A 14,786-nucleotide genomic window follows, 5' to 3' on the forward strand; every position below is an offset into this window, starting at 1 on the left:
TTTTGCAGATGATGTGGTGCTGTTGGCTCCTTCAAACGGGGCTCTCCAACTCTCACTGGAGCGTTTCGCAGCCGAGTGTGAAGCGGTTGGGATGAGAATCAGCACCTCCAAATCTGAAACCATGGTCCTCAGTCGGAAAAGGGTGGAGTGCCCCCTCCGGGTCGGGGAAGAGATCTTACCCCAAGTGGAGGAGTTCAAGTATCTTCGGGTCTTGTTCACGAGTGGGGGTAGGAGGGAGCGGGAGATCGACAGGCGGATCGGTGCAGCGTCTGCTGTGATGCGGACGTTGTATCGGTCTGTCGTGGTGAAGAAGGAGCTGAGCCAAAGGGCGAAGCTCTCAATTTACCGGTCGATCTACGTCCCAACCCTCACCTATGGTCACGAGCTATGGGTCGTGACCGAAAGAACGAGATCCCGGATACAAGCGGCCGAAATGAGTTTTCTCCGGAGGGTGTCCGGGCTCTCCCTTAGAGATAAGGTGAGAAGCTCAGTCATCCGGGAGGGGTTCAGAGTCGAGCCGCTTCTCCTCCACATCGAGAGGAGCCAGATGAGGTGGCTTGGGCATCTGATTCGGATGCCTCCTGAGCGCCTCACCGGTGAGGTGTTCCGGTCATGTCCCACCAGGAGGAGACCCAGAGGAAGACCCAGGACACGCTGGAGAGACTATGTCACCCAGCTTGCCTGGGAACGGCTCGGGATCCCCCGGAGAGAGCTGGAAGAAGTAGCTAGGGAGAGAGAAGTCTGGGCGTCCCTGCTAAAGCTGTTGCCCCCGCGACCCGGCCCCGGATAAGCGGTAGATGATGGATGGATGGATGGATTTTCTGGGGAGCGGCCTGGTGAACTAGTGGTCCGCGTGTTGACCTCACAGCGCAGAGGTACCAGGTTCAATTTCAGCTCCGGCCACCCTGTGTGAAGTTTGCATGTTCTCCCCAGGTCTGTGTGGGTTCTCTCCAGATCCCACATTCCAAAAACATGCATGGCAGGCTAATTGAACAATCCAAATTGTCCCTCGGTGGTGAGTGTGAGCGCGGATGGTTGTTTGTCTGTGTGTGCCCTGCGATTGGCTGGCAACCGGTTCAGGGTGTCCCCTGCCTACTGACCGAAGACGGCTGGGATAGGCTCCAGCACCCCCCGTGACCCTTGTGAGGATAAAACGAATCGGAAAATGACTGAATGTATGTTACAATGAGAACTCCGACATGCCAGAGGGCGTAAATATGCTTACAGCTTTAACTTTTTTAATTTAATTGCACTTTCCAATTTCTATTTAATGTGGTAGTTTGAAAATATAAATAAGAAGTTCCTCACCAATTACTCAGTACTTGTGATTCTTTCACTACGTACATTCATTCATCTTTCGAGCCGCTTGATCCTCACTAGGGTCGCGGGGGTGCTGGAGCCTATCCCAGCTGTCTTCGGGCAGTAGGCGGGGGACACCCTGAATCGGTTTCCAGCCAATCGCAGGGCACACAGAAACGTTCAACCATTCGCACTCACACTCACACCTAGGGACAATTTAGAGTGTTCAATCAGCCTGCTACGCATGTTTTTGGAATGTGGGAGGGAACCGGAGCACCCGGAGAAAACCCACGCCCGGGAGAACATGCAAACTCCACACAGGGAGGCTGGAGCTGGAATCGAACCCGGTACCTCTGCACTGTGAAGCCGACGTGGTAACCACTGGACTACCGGGCTGCCCCACTACGTACATATTTACTCTTATTCAAGGACTCTTTTTTTTTACATGTCATATTTTTCAAAAGTAACACTAATACAATTGAGTGCACATTTATTCTGCCACCTCTGTCCTTGTGTCCTTATGGAAAAGATGAGACTGATGCCCTAAATATAATAGTAAATAATAGTTCCATCAGTAGTATACAATAGAATATAAAACATTACTCAGTAAAAATACTCAGAGAGCTTTGCTTAATGTTAGAAATGTGCACTTCAAATTACAAATGTGGAGCTATGAAATGACAACTAAAACCTCAATATGTTACAAATGGAATAAGTGTGTACTTCACTAAATTATTTTAGGTTTTTTATTTAGTGGTTTGATTTAAGGTGTAATTTCGTGTGGGTCTGAGGCCATATTCCAGATTTGGGTTTGCATAACAACTTCTATTTCATAACAAGATGTTTGTTAAAAAAGTTAAACTTAGACAAATATTAGATATAATAAAAAATACATCATTGTTTTACTTTCTAATAAGCCCATGAGACTGTTTTCTATAGTTTCAGTTTTGTTGGAACAAAAATATTTCAGAAATCAATAGGTGGCGGTAGTGAGTAAAAAGTGTGTGTATTGAATTTAAATGAAAATACACACAAAAAATCATTTTTGGTATATTTGTGAGGACCTCTCTGAAACTTTGAGAGATGCCTATATAAACCCTCTAGAGGCCTTTAGAATGAAAAACTTGTGAGGACTGGCCTAAATGTCCTCACTTGTCAAAAATGTCCTCACTACGTTGGTCTTATAATCACAGTGGTCCTCACAAGTATAGCCGTACAAACACACACACTCTCACACACACACACACACACACGAAATATATATACAGCCAAACCTCGGTTTTCGAACGTCTCAGTTTTCGACAAAAATTTTGAGGTTTTTATGCCTCTGATTATGACCGAAAATCAGGTCTCGACCAAACTGAGCGCACTTGAATGTGCTACTTGACTCCTCCTTACACGATGAAGTGACGCTTCCTCGGGTAGACGAGGAAGTGACGCTTCCTCGTGTAGCGTTCTGCGTGGTGAGCAGACGTCTTCAATAAAGATTTTTTTTTTAAAGAGCGTGGTTTCGGTTTTCGAACAAATCGGTTTTCAAACAGCCGTATGGAACTGATTATGGTCGAAAACCAAGGTATGACTATATATATGTACACTACTACTACTACTCCTACTCTTACTCCTCCTACTTCTCCCCAAACTGCCCCTTGCAGCTGTGGTGCAAGAGGCTGGTGTTCACCTTGAGGAACACCAGCTTCTGGAAGTTGGCGCTCAACTGGGTGGCCCTCTTTGGCCAGCTGTGGGGAATATCCTTCCCACAGCAGCAAACCTTGGGAGGGCAGTGTTGTATTCGACGAACGAGCCTACTCACACCTCCCTGTGCTGCTTGGGAAAGAGTGTCCTGGAGAAGGTTTCCCACTGGGGCTTGCAGTCCTGGATGCTGGCCCTCTGCTTTGCAGAAGTGGAGAGCTTGCAGCGGGCAATCTTTCATAATGAAAGCCAGCAGGGTACTGATATGACATGATGCAGTCATGCAGAAATTTCTGTCACGTGGAACAGGCTTTAACGCACCAAGTTGTGCCGCAAAACATTTGATGAAGGTCGTCTTTGGCTTTTCGGGTTATTGGCTGTTCGGGTAACGAACGAAATTCGCTTTTGTCTGTGCTTATTTTGTCAGTGTTTTCAAGTTTATTTGAGTCGTCAGTCCGCCAGCAAAATGAGAATCCATCAGTGACTGGCGTACCTTCCGTCCGTACTGCCCACCACTGATACAGTGCACTCCGCTTAATAGAACACCGGTTAATAGAGTAATCCGCTTAATAGAGCAAAAGGCTCTGGAACCGATTTGCCTAATGCAATTTCCTATAAAGATACTCCGCTTAGTAGAACAAATCTCCGCTTAATAGAACAGGCCGTAAGCAATGAACATTGTAAACTAGTGGTTTTCGAAGTGTAGCTATCGCGATACTGTTCCACTATCGCGAGAAAACGCGGTAGTTCTAGCCGTATACAGTAACAGGTAGCACGCGTCACTCCACACATAGACACACGCACGTCACAATGGCTTCAACTTCATTCAAGAGACGAGAGAGAGACGAAGTGTAGCTATCGCGATACTGTACCACTATCGCGAGAAAACGCGGTAGTTCTAGCCGTATACAGTTACAGGTAGCACGCGTCACTCCACACATAGACACACGCACGTCACAATGGCTTCAACTTCATTCAAGAGACGAGGGCTATCACCTGCGGATAAGAAGGACATACTCCGACGATACGATGCATTGCCGGATTCTCAGAAGGTACGCCCGCGGTTTCCAGGACTTCCCTCTTATCCAGCGCATTGAGAGGGAAGTCAACCGCAAAATTACGGACTCCTGTTTCCAGACAAAAGTGACTAAATTTTTCTCGTGATTTGAGATGTTTGACTGAAGTTGATTAAAGTTGTTGTTTTGTTGTTTGATTAAAGATATAGACGTCCACAGTCGAAATATCTCTTCTAACTCGTCAGCAGGGGTTTTTCTGCGTGCATAACTTGGTCGTCGACGTGTCTGAAGGTGTACCTATAAAGTGTCTCCGGTTAATAGAAACCCCGCTTAGTAGAACAGAAGCGCTTCGGCCCAATGGTGTTCTATTAAGCGGAGTGCACTGTATTTGGTAACATTGAAGTCATTAAATGTTTGTAAATGTACAAAATATGAGTGACAATTACAATACAATATATCCTGATTTATATAGCGCTCTCAGAACAGCTACAGCTGTAACGAAGCACTTCACAAAACAGTTAACACAATTGTTGAAAATAACACTTCTTCAAACTTTGTACATGGTGTGATAACTTGGCTAGTACTGTAGCAGATGTAAACGTCCTGGAAAATAATTTCAAGAAAAGAGTGGCAATCAAAACAGTGTGTAACTGTAATTTGTAGTTCGAATGGTATTTGTTTTCTGGATCGTTGTTCTGTATTGTGTCTTATCATTCATCCATTTAATATTTATAATTTTTTACCTTAGTTTGAATTGGTTATACAGTATATATATCCATCCATTTTCCGAACTGCTTGATCCTCACTAGGGTCGCGGGGGGTGCTGGAGCCTATCCCAGCTATCTTCGGGCAGTAGGAGGGGGACACCCTGAATCAGCTGCCAGCCAATCGCAGGGCACACAGAGACGAACAACCATTCACGCCCACACTCACACCTAGGGACAATTTAGAGCATCCAATCAGCCTGCTATGCATGTTTTTTGGAATGTGGGAGGAAACCGGAGCACCCGGAGAAAACCCATGAAGAACATGCAAAGGCCGTAGCTGGAATCGAACCTGGTACCTCTGCACTGTGAAGCCGACGTGCTAACCACTGGACTGCCGGGCCGCCCAAGTGTGTGTGTATATGTGTGTGTGTGTGTGTGTGTGTGTGTGTGTGTGTATGTATATATATATTAAGGGTGTTGAAAATAATCGATATTAATCGATACATTGATGCGCACGTCCGCGATCCGAGTGCATCGGCTCATTCACTGGGTACGACGCGATTGACGGGTGAAATCGCGATTCATCACGATGCATTGATGGGTATCGGTGAAATCGCGATTCATCACGATGCATTGATGGGTATCGGTCAAATCCGATTCAATCGCCGTTTTATTCATGTTAAACGTCACATATCTGCCCTTTCCTAGGCGCAATGAATGCACCATCATTGCTCTGCGTTTTGTGTTGAATACGGACGGTAGCCGTGCGTCACATACAGTCCAGTACACAACGAGCGAAACATTATGGAAGTTAGCGCACGCAGCATCAAGGAAACTACTATATTTAATGCAGCCGCAACATTCAAATCTTATGTTTGGAAATACTACGGCTTCGAAAAGAAAGACGGAAAGCTTGATAAAACCTCCGTAATTTGCAAGGAATGTCGCACTAAGAAGCCATACAACGGCAGCACCACAAATATCCAGACCCACTTAAACCGATGGCATCAGATCACCGACAAGTTTCCCTCCCGCTTCCCCGCCCAATTCCTCGTCGGACACCGGAGAAACTCTTGGTAAACCAGGTCAGGATCAGAAAAAAAATCGCCTCTTATTTTGGGAGTCCCCTTGCAACTCACTGTGACCGCGCAATGGCTAAAACTAAGGCCACTGCTTATTTCATATGGAAAGACCTCCAGCCTTAGCGTGGTGGACAACGAGGGTTTCAGACAGCTCGTGCACGTTTTGGAACCCAGGTATAAAATACCAGACAGGTCTGTGTTCACTTACAAACATATTCCCGATGTGTACAACAAAGTGAGACGTGAGATTACTGTGTCGCTGAACAGTGCGCAAAGAGTTGCACTTACAGTGGATGGGTGGACATCTTGCGCTAGAGATTCATATACATATATATATTATTATTATATTTCATATAAGACACTCAGTGAGAATAGTCTGTTTGTGTTTACACTATAGCAACAGCTGTGAGTCTGAGGTGCCAAATTGTTTACATTTTCTTTGCACAAAACCCAATTGTGAAAGGGCTTAAATAAGTTGTTTTACAAGTTCTACTCTTTATAAGGAATAAAGTGGTATCCTTTTTGTAATACCATACTGAATTCCATCTTTTTAAAAGCTTTTTTTCTTTGCTTATTTGCATCATGTTTAATTGCACAATATCGCAACAAATTGCATTGTATCGTATCGGATCGCATTGATTTGAACTTAATGTGTATCGAATCGTATCGCATCGTGACGACAGTGAAACGTATCGCATCGTATCGCCAGAAAATTCCATGTATCGTTTAAGTATCGCATCGCTGGCAGTGGATCGTGATGTGTATCGAATCGTCCTCAGTGCTGAGATTCACATCCCTAATATATATATACATCAAGGAGAAGGCTCCAACGGATGATGTACTCAGAGAATGTCTCAGACAATGGGGAACAGAAGATGAGGCGCTGGAAGAGGGACCATCATGGGAGGACAAGCCCCTACACGGGATGTACCACCGGACCATAACTGGAGTGGCTGATCTCAAGAAGTCCTATCAGTGGCTAGAGAGGGCTGGCCTGAAGGACAGCACAGAGGCACTCATCCTGGCTGCTCAGGAACAGGCCTTGAGCACCAGAGCCATCGAGGCCCAGATATACCACACCAGACAAGACCCAAGGTGTAGGTTGTGCAAAGAGGCACCTGAGATGATCCAACACATAACTGCAGGGTGTAAGATGCTGGCAGGGAAAGCCTACATGGAACGCCATAACCAGGTGGCTGGCATAGTCTACCGAAACATCTGTGCGGAGTATGGACTGGAAACCCCAAGGTCAAAATGGGAAACACCTCCGAAGGTGGTGGAGAATGACAGAGCGAAGATCCTGTGGGGCTTCCAGATCCAGACTGACAAGATGGTAATGGCGAACCAACCAGATATCGTGATCATAGATAAAGGGCAGAGGAAAACCGTTGTAGTGGATGTAGCGGTCCCAAGTGATGGAAACATCAGGAAGAAGGAACATGAGAAACTCGAGAAATACCAAGGGCTCAGAGAGGAGCTGGAGAGAGCCTGGAAGGTAAAGGTTACAGTCGTGCCTGTGGTGGTCGGAGCACTCGGGGCAGTGACCCCCAAACTAGATGAGTGGTTGCAACAGATCCCTGGAACAACATCGGACATCTCAGTCCAGAAATGTGCAGTGCTGGGAACAGCAAGGATACTGCGCAGAACCTTCAAGCTTCCTGGCCTCTGGTAGAGGACCCGAGCTGAATGAGGGACGGACACCACCCGAGGGGTGAGATGAGGATTTATATATATATATATATATATATATATATATATATATATATATATATATATATATATATATATATATATAATCAGTACTGACTGATATGAAATACATTGTGATAAATATTTCAGCTGTATCACACAGCCATATTTTCCAACTTCACAGTGTCATGCTTCACAGTTAACAGTTATTTTTGGCACTTCACAAAGAGTAAAACTCGGATTTGTTAGTTTTATTGCCAGCATTATTTATTTGATAGAATAAAGAGTAGAATAATTAAACATCATCAGAAAAATAGAAAAATAAAGAAACTCTTTTGGGGGTTGTGTCTAGCAATCAAAAAAAATGTTTGCTGTCATTTCAGTTCAGGTCATTTTTCGTAATTTTTTCTAGTTGACAAACAATATGAAAAAGGGATTTAGATTGTACGTTTTGTTCAATTCCACCAGCCAGCCTTCCTCCCTCTACTCCCGCCTTAAAAGTCATAATATTGGAGCCACAAAGACATCTGTGCATGGAAGCATCAGCATCTAATCACAGCCAAGGATCATGCAAAGCAAAACAAGATCCATCTTGCTGCCTGTTTTGAACCCTGCCTGTCTGCCTGATTGTCTCTCTGTCTAATCTTCATCCACTGTCCTTTTTCAAGAGCCCAAATTTCAATCGATGTCACGTGAAATGTTGTCAAGCAAGGGCAAAGCCACATGATGTTTCATTTATCTGATGTAGCCAGAACAAATAATGTGTCCTAAAGAGGATGTGTGTGTCGTACGCCGCACACTTTCCAAAACACCTGATAATGTTTGATCATTTTATTCCATTGATGACCTTTAAAAAAAAAAAAATCCTCCTTTTACGAGATAGTAATCATCTCTCCGTGCCTGGAGACTTTCTCCAAACTGTGGGTTTTCCATTGTTTCTCCATGTGTTAATGCATCCTTATGAATCACGTCTGTCCATTTGCCTTGCTGTGATACTCAGGGTGAAGGTTTTCCTCTGCATTTCATCAGTCCTCCTGCACACAAACAGTTTGGAAGGCCTCCAGTTATTGTCGGCGAGTTTCCACCGCAGTCACATATACCTTTTATGGTTATCACTGGATGGAGGTACTGTATTATAATTCGAGGTGGTGGACTATCGCTGGCATTGGATCTGAAAATAATGAATAGATACAGTCTTGTATCTGCACCTTTCTGCAATTTTAACCTTAACTCTGTGAATCCTGCATTGGTTTATCAGTTCTCACGTTGGGGACGCGCAGCTCTTTTCCTTTCAATGACTCATCTCTCTCATCGATTTACATTTCACTTTGGCCAGCCGCATAGCCAGTCGCCTTGAGAAGTGAAGGAATGCTGATGCTTATTTTCTTAACCTGGAATGAGGAGAGCTTTCCCCATAGAGCATCGTTGTGATTGACAGGGAAGCATGCTGGAAACGCTCAGAGTTTACCTCAAAGTGGCTGTTGGCAACCCAAGTTAAGTCTTTAATACAGACATGGTGAAGGGGAAAAAAAAGAGATGTTTTTACTGGAATTCATTGGACTTGTTTGTGCAACAATTCAGTCTGGATTAATCACACACCTTTTTTTCGAACGCGATTGCCTTCCACACCATTTCTGGAGGGCCTCTATCTCAATGCTGTCTGATTTTTTTCCTCATCTAATTTTTACCTCAAGTCAGACGTTTTGCTGCTTAGTCTGCACTTTTGACTCAGAACTGACTAGGATTCCTGAATGAACTGAGGATGTGTCACCTTGTTTCCCAGAAGCGGCACAGCATGTTTTGGTGCTTCAAGGCAGCATTCACTTCCTGGCGGGTACATCGGTTCAGTTGAGGGAGCAAGGAGAATTAAAAAAATAAAAATAAATTCACATTAATTGTCATCATAACATTGGCTGGCAACCAGTTCAGGATGTATGCCGCCGGCTGCCCAAAGATAGCCGGGATAGGCTCCGCGTGCCCACGACCCTCGTGAGAATAAGCGCATTAGAAAATGGACAGATGGATGGATGTCATTGTAACCAGCAGCACAGGAGAGAATATTTTGTAACCCTGGCATCGAATTTTCATGTAGATATGTCTTGTTCATGCTTTTGAGCAAATGCAAGCCACGTTGCACGTGGGTTGCACTGGATGGAGGTACTGTATTATAGAAAGAGCAGGCCCATCAAGGATAATATTGCTAATGTTTTCCACATTTGTGCCACCTCTGTTACTTTAATCAAGCTTCCTAAGCTCGTCATGCTCCGTTTCATCAATAACGTCCCAACTTAAAATAACCAGTGATTTCAAGCAGTTTTCGAGCAATTTCCAGTCATTATCTGTCCTCCAGGCAAGGGGAGATTCAGCCTACCGAGTGATAAAGAACCGTCAGGCATGAAGGATAGCTATGGAATGGTTCCCTGCTCGTCTGTAAGTCACATGATGTCTAAATCCTCATCATTCTTTTGGCAGCCAGGCGCATTATCCCGGTGGTCTCTTATTCCATCTGTGTCAGGGCCCCTCCTTTTATTAGTGTGTCATCCTCAAGGAATCTGGAACGTTTGGTTCATGAGATCATTGAGCAAAAAGGTGTCTCAGGCTGCACCTGAGCTTTCGGAAATGTACTTTTCCAAAAATGCGCGCTCAGACAGTCATCTGTTTCAAACGGGATCCTCAGGTTGCACACTGTGGCAGTGTGGCAACCAAACACTCATATCTTAACAATCCTCACTTGTCGCTCAGGAGAAGTCATAGACTGATACCTTTCTAGAATCTTCTGAGTTTGTGCATATATGTGTTCCAAATGTGTCTCAGTTTCTGTACAGTAAAAGGTTAATATGCTTTCATCAAATTCCTCACTAGTCAACGTTGGGAACTGGAGCCAATGGCAGCCTCACCCCAGCAGGCCTTTTACATTACTCCTTGAGTATCATCCAGGTTTCTCTCACACGTCATACAATGTGATTTGAAGCCTTTAGCAACACCTATAGCAGTGTCTTTGAACACATTTTCGATTTCCACCAAGAGTGTTTTCTCTGTGGCCGGTCATCACGAGCCGGCCAAAGCAACAGGTGGACCTACAAAACCCTCATCACAAGGTCATTTTAACGAGTCACAAACCTGAAGATGGGCAATTCTGGGAAATATCTAAACATAAAACTCTCCAAGGAGAACAACAAAAAAAAAACCCCGATAGGACAGGGTCATGCTTCGAAAGTTATCCAAACAATGTAATCTTATCACAACGACACGTTCTTAAGTTAAATTAATGAGTTGTACTGATGTTTGCAAATTCAAATGTTCATGGGCTGTGCAACAAGAAGCCTTTCTTCTTCTTGGCGTTCCGAAGGGGCCTTGCCATGCACCCCGATTGCATTTTCCTCTGCTCTCAAACCTTCTGCTTCTTTCTCTCATTCATCTCTGTGCACTTATAAGGTTACGTGCCAAACACTCTGCTGGCTCGACGGCATTTTCTTTGGTCTGTCATGACCACAGGTGCCTGTTTTCATGCTTCTCTGCACTCCAGTTGAGCTTGGAAACAAACATCGGCACACAACACACACATGGGTACATGCACTCTTGCGTTTTGGGTTTCAATTGAGTCGCTGCTCATCTCTGTTTTAGATATTTTACAATAGCTTGGGTTTCACAATATGATTTCTTATTTCCTTTATTTGTCTCATGTTTGAAACACCATCAAATGTCTGAAGGGAAGTGGGTAGAAAATGAGACTGAGGATTGTCTTGTCCAGGGAAACCAAGACAACAAAAGTATTTATAAAAAATGATGAGATTTATTTAAGGAAGAAAATAAAAACATGGAGAGACACCGTTCACAGATCTGTCAAGGGAGCCTTCTCCCCGCCGGCGTCTTGCGCTGTTGTTTTATCTTATTTTCTTCTACTTGGGAGGGACGAATGTCGGCACAATCAGCATTTTGAGCAGCTTCACAGAATGCAGTCGAGTGCATGAGCAGGAAACTTTGCTTATCTGCAAAATAACTGGTCAGCATTCAATAGTACGAACAGTTACTTCCATTTAGCACCGTTATATGTCAAATTCATGTGACAGTATCAAGAAAAAATGAGAAGAAATTCAATTTCCATGTGCAGCGGGATAGCTGATGGACAGGCGCAATGGTAGTTTACTTGCAATTTAGCTTCTTTGAGCTTTAGCTTCAGCCTCAATTAAGCTTTGTGTTGATCTAGATCAAGGGTCGACAACCCAAAATGTTGAAAGAGCCATATTGGACCAAAAAAAACCAAACCCAAAACAAATATGTCTGGAGCCGCAAAAAATTAAAAGCCACATAATGAAGGCCACACATGTTGTATATATCTATATTAGCCTACTATCAAAATGACTCAGTTGGCTACAAATACACAATGAGCCTTCATGATTAAATGTTTTTTTTCTCCCTGCAGTGCATCCTGTATAGCAGAGGTGGCCAACCTTTTTTGACTTTTCGATCAACCAACCTCCCGCGATCGAACCGTTACTGCACACACTTACACAAGCATGACGCAATGAGCAACAGCCATAACGGCGCCTTTGATGAACGAGGCATGGGACGCACTTTTGCAGAGTGTTAACTATCGTAGCTCAAGAGTACCGTTTTAGAATGCTTGTCTCGGGCCCTACAGATGGCTATTCTTTGCCAGTACCTTCGGTGAATTGTCCATGAAACGCCGTTTTGTTTGCTTTTTTTTTTTTTTTTGACCACAGCCATCTGCCTGGCATCCCGCCCTGCTCATAGAAAGGTGTGTCGCAGGCTATGACGCACATCTTCGTTGACAGAAAATGTTGAAATTTTTACAGCATTGGAAAACATTTGTCATGTTTGTCCTTCAACGAAACCATATTAAAAGAAAAAATATATTTCCCTCATCCGTCTTTTTTCAATTCAAACATTTTTGAAAAAGCTCCAGGGAGCCACTAGGGTGGCGCTAAAGAGCCGCATGCGGCTCCAGAGCCGCGGGTTGCCTATCCCCAATCGAGATAATCAATAAATAAGGCAATTACTTCCTTATATTTTACTACATGATGTGATTACCGTAGTCCTCGGGTGTAAGATTTTGTTGTCACTGTGATGAAGCACGAGATAAGAATTCAAGTAGCCTGTGAACCATTATCAGCTCTTCCTTGTGTTCTTTTCCGTCAAATTAGCCATCTGGCTTTCCCTGTGACACCATGATAAACCTGCTTAACTGTTTCACATTTGCACGGCCAAAATGAGCACCACCTTCATGTTGTCCCTCTGGTTTAATCATAATTTATTCTCGGCGCATGATTCAATTAGGTCGCCAAACCATCCGAGAGTGACCTGATCCAAAGTGACAGGTGCCCACTGAAGGTTTCTGTTTGCAAGACCTTCATTAAGAAATAGTCTGACTGCAATTGCTTCCCTCCATTACTGCGTAACGTCAGAGAGCTAATCTCAAAATTGCTGCAATTCATCCCAGATATTCAGAAAAAGAAGTAACGATGTGACCCAAATAGAGGGGAGATTAAGTGGAAAAAGAAAAGCCGACACATCATTTCATCAATTCTTTACAAGATGTACAGGAGTGAACATTATCAATATTGCCACAGGTCTCATATGCTGACATTATTGGATGTCCTTGTAATAAATTAATTGCCTTTAATTGGGGGAGAAAACACCACCTCGTACCATTCTCAACTCACCCTTTCCCATCTGCTCGTCAGTGACCTCTTTCCAGGCTCAGCTAGTTGTGTGAGTGAAGTTAGTCAACTGCAACACCGCCTCTCCTCTGTCCTTTGTCCACCACACAACCCTCGGGCTCCTTAATCCCATCAAACATGAATACAAAAGGAAAGTTAGACCCACCTTGGGGCAACAGAGTCAAAGTAACACACTGTTCTGTGTGGGCGGAGCCAGTAGGAACACTTTAAATTCTCATAGCACCACGATAAAGAAAAAAAAGAAAAGCTTTAAGGTTATCAACTATGTAGTAACATTCTGTTACTGATAAAGGTTGTTGTGTATTGTACGATCAACAGTCAACCCCCGCAAATCAGAACCGTGTGCTAACTGACACAGTTGTTGCGGTGTGCTCAGACTGGACAGTGAGCATTTGGAAGTTGGACAAGAGGAAACAGTCAGATGGCCGAGATCGGTGGTTCACAATCGGTGTGCCACGGCACATTGATCATCAGTTGTGAGAAATTTCACTGGGTTGATGCCCAAAATATTTTAATCACTACAAATAATGGGTATTTGATCACCGATCTGTGCCAGAGATGTAAAGTGACAAGCAGAATCATTGAATGCCATTTCCATTACAATTCCATTAAGCAGCTCTGGCCTATCGGCGAGATTTCCTATAGTGCCCCCCGCAGCCCCTCCATTCACAAAATCGAATTTTTAAGATTGCCTTTAATTCATAATATAATTTCAGATAATTGAACATTTAAAATTGACCTTTTTTTTTTATTGAATGACTGTCATGTTACTGTCAAACAAATCATGCGAGTGACTTGCCGTTGCGACATCTACTTTTATTGGGCAAATCCAAATAATTTAATGCGCTCGTCAATATCTATACTTTTTTATGTAAATGCCGCACTTTTCAGTGAATTGTGATTTGTTTCAACAAAGTATCACTTTCAATTTGAATAATCCATCCATCCATTTTCTGATCCGCTCTATCCTCACAAGGGTGAGGAGAGACTGGAGCCTATCCCAGCTGTCTGTGGGCAGTAGGCGGGGGACACCCTGAACTAGTTGCCAGCCAATCGAAAGGCAGACTTAGACGAACAACCGTTCGTGCTCGCAATCACACCTGGGGACAATTTAGAGTGTCTCTTTAACCTGCCACGAATGTAACATTGTTGCTTGTCGAGAGCTTGCTGCCAATATTTGCCAACTAATATGTGTTGGCCTTCATGCTTCTCATTAACACACCTCATTTCACAAGCACCTCCCCACAGTCTTTAGCATCCTGATGCAGCACCTGTGAAACAACACCTTATCTCACCCCATTAGCATACCTCGTCTGGTTTGCTCCTGTTTGACTCTCTTGTCACAGCCTCTGACTCTGTGGATGCTCCCACAGAAGAAATACTGGTACGAGGAAGTCAAATGTTTTACTCAGTTCATGTCTGTGACATTTGATTTAGTGTTTATGGAGTAGGGCGTTTATCTTTTTGTTCAGGGCACACGTTTGTATTTATCCATCAAATTGACCAGCTTATACCCTCCGAAAGAACTGCTTTTATCATCCTCCAGAGGGTTTTTCTTCCCTTCCCAATTGTCAGGAATCCCCTTATGTGACCCATTTTCTG

At 44.0% G+C, this 14,786-nt stretch overlaps 2 protein-coding genes and 1 long non-coding RNA gene across 3 annotated transcripts in view; 2 read left to right on the top strand and 1 right to left on the bottom strand.

Annotated features, from left to right (window-relative positions):
• alg6 (ALG6 alpha-1,3-glucosyltransferase) overlaps nt 1–14,786 on the top strand; it is a 273,870-nt gene that overhangs the window by 179,728 nt on the left and 79,356 nt on the right. The window lies entirely within an intron of this gene.
• ror1 (receptor tyrosine kinase-like orphan receptor 1) overlaps nt 1–14,786 on the top strand; it is a 165,606-nt gene that overhangs the window by 96,493 nt on the left and 54,327 nt on the right. The gene's annotated exons all lie outside the window — the stretch shown is intronic.
• The window catches only part of LOC127605758 (uncharacterized), a 46,552-nt gene continuing 39,516 nt past the window's right edge, over nt 7,751–14,786 (bottom strand). Inside the window, exons 2-3 of the long non-coding RNA XR_007963654.1 lie at nt 13,167–13,285; nt 7,751–8,516 (exon numbers count right to left, since the gene is read on the bottom strand). This is a non-coding gene — a long non-coding RNA (uncharacterized LOC127605758). The remainder of the gene's footprint in view (nt 8,517–13,166; nt 13,286–14,786) is intronic.

Source organism: Hippocampus zosterae, chromosome 8 (assembly GCF_025434085.1).
Source record: "Hippocampus zosterae strain Florida chromosome 8, ASM2543408v3, whole genome shotgun sequence".
Taxonomy (NCBI): domain Eukaryota; kingdom Metazoa; phylum Chordata; class Actinopteri; order Syngnathiformes; family Syngnathidae; genus Hippocampus; species Hippocampus zosterae.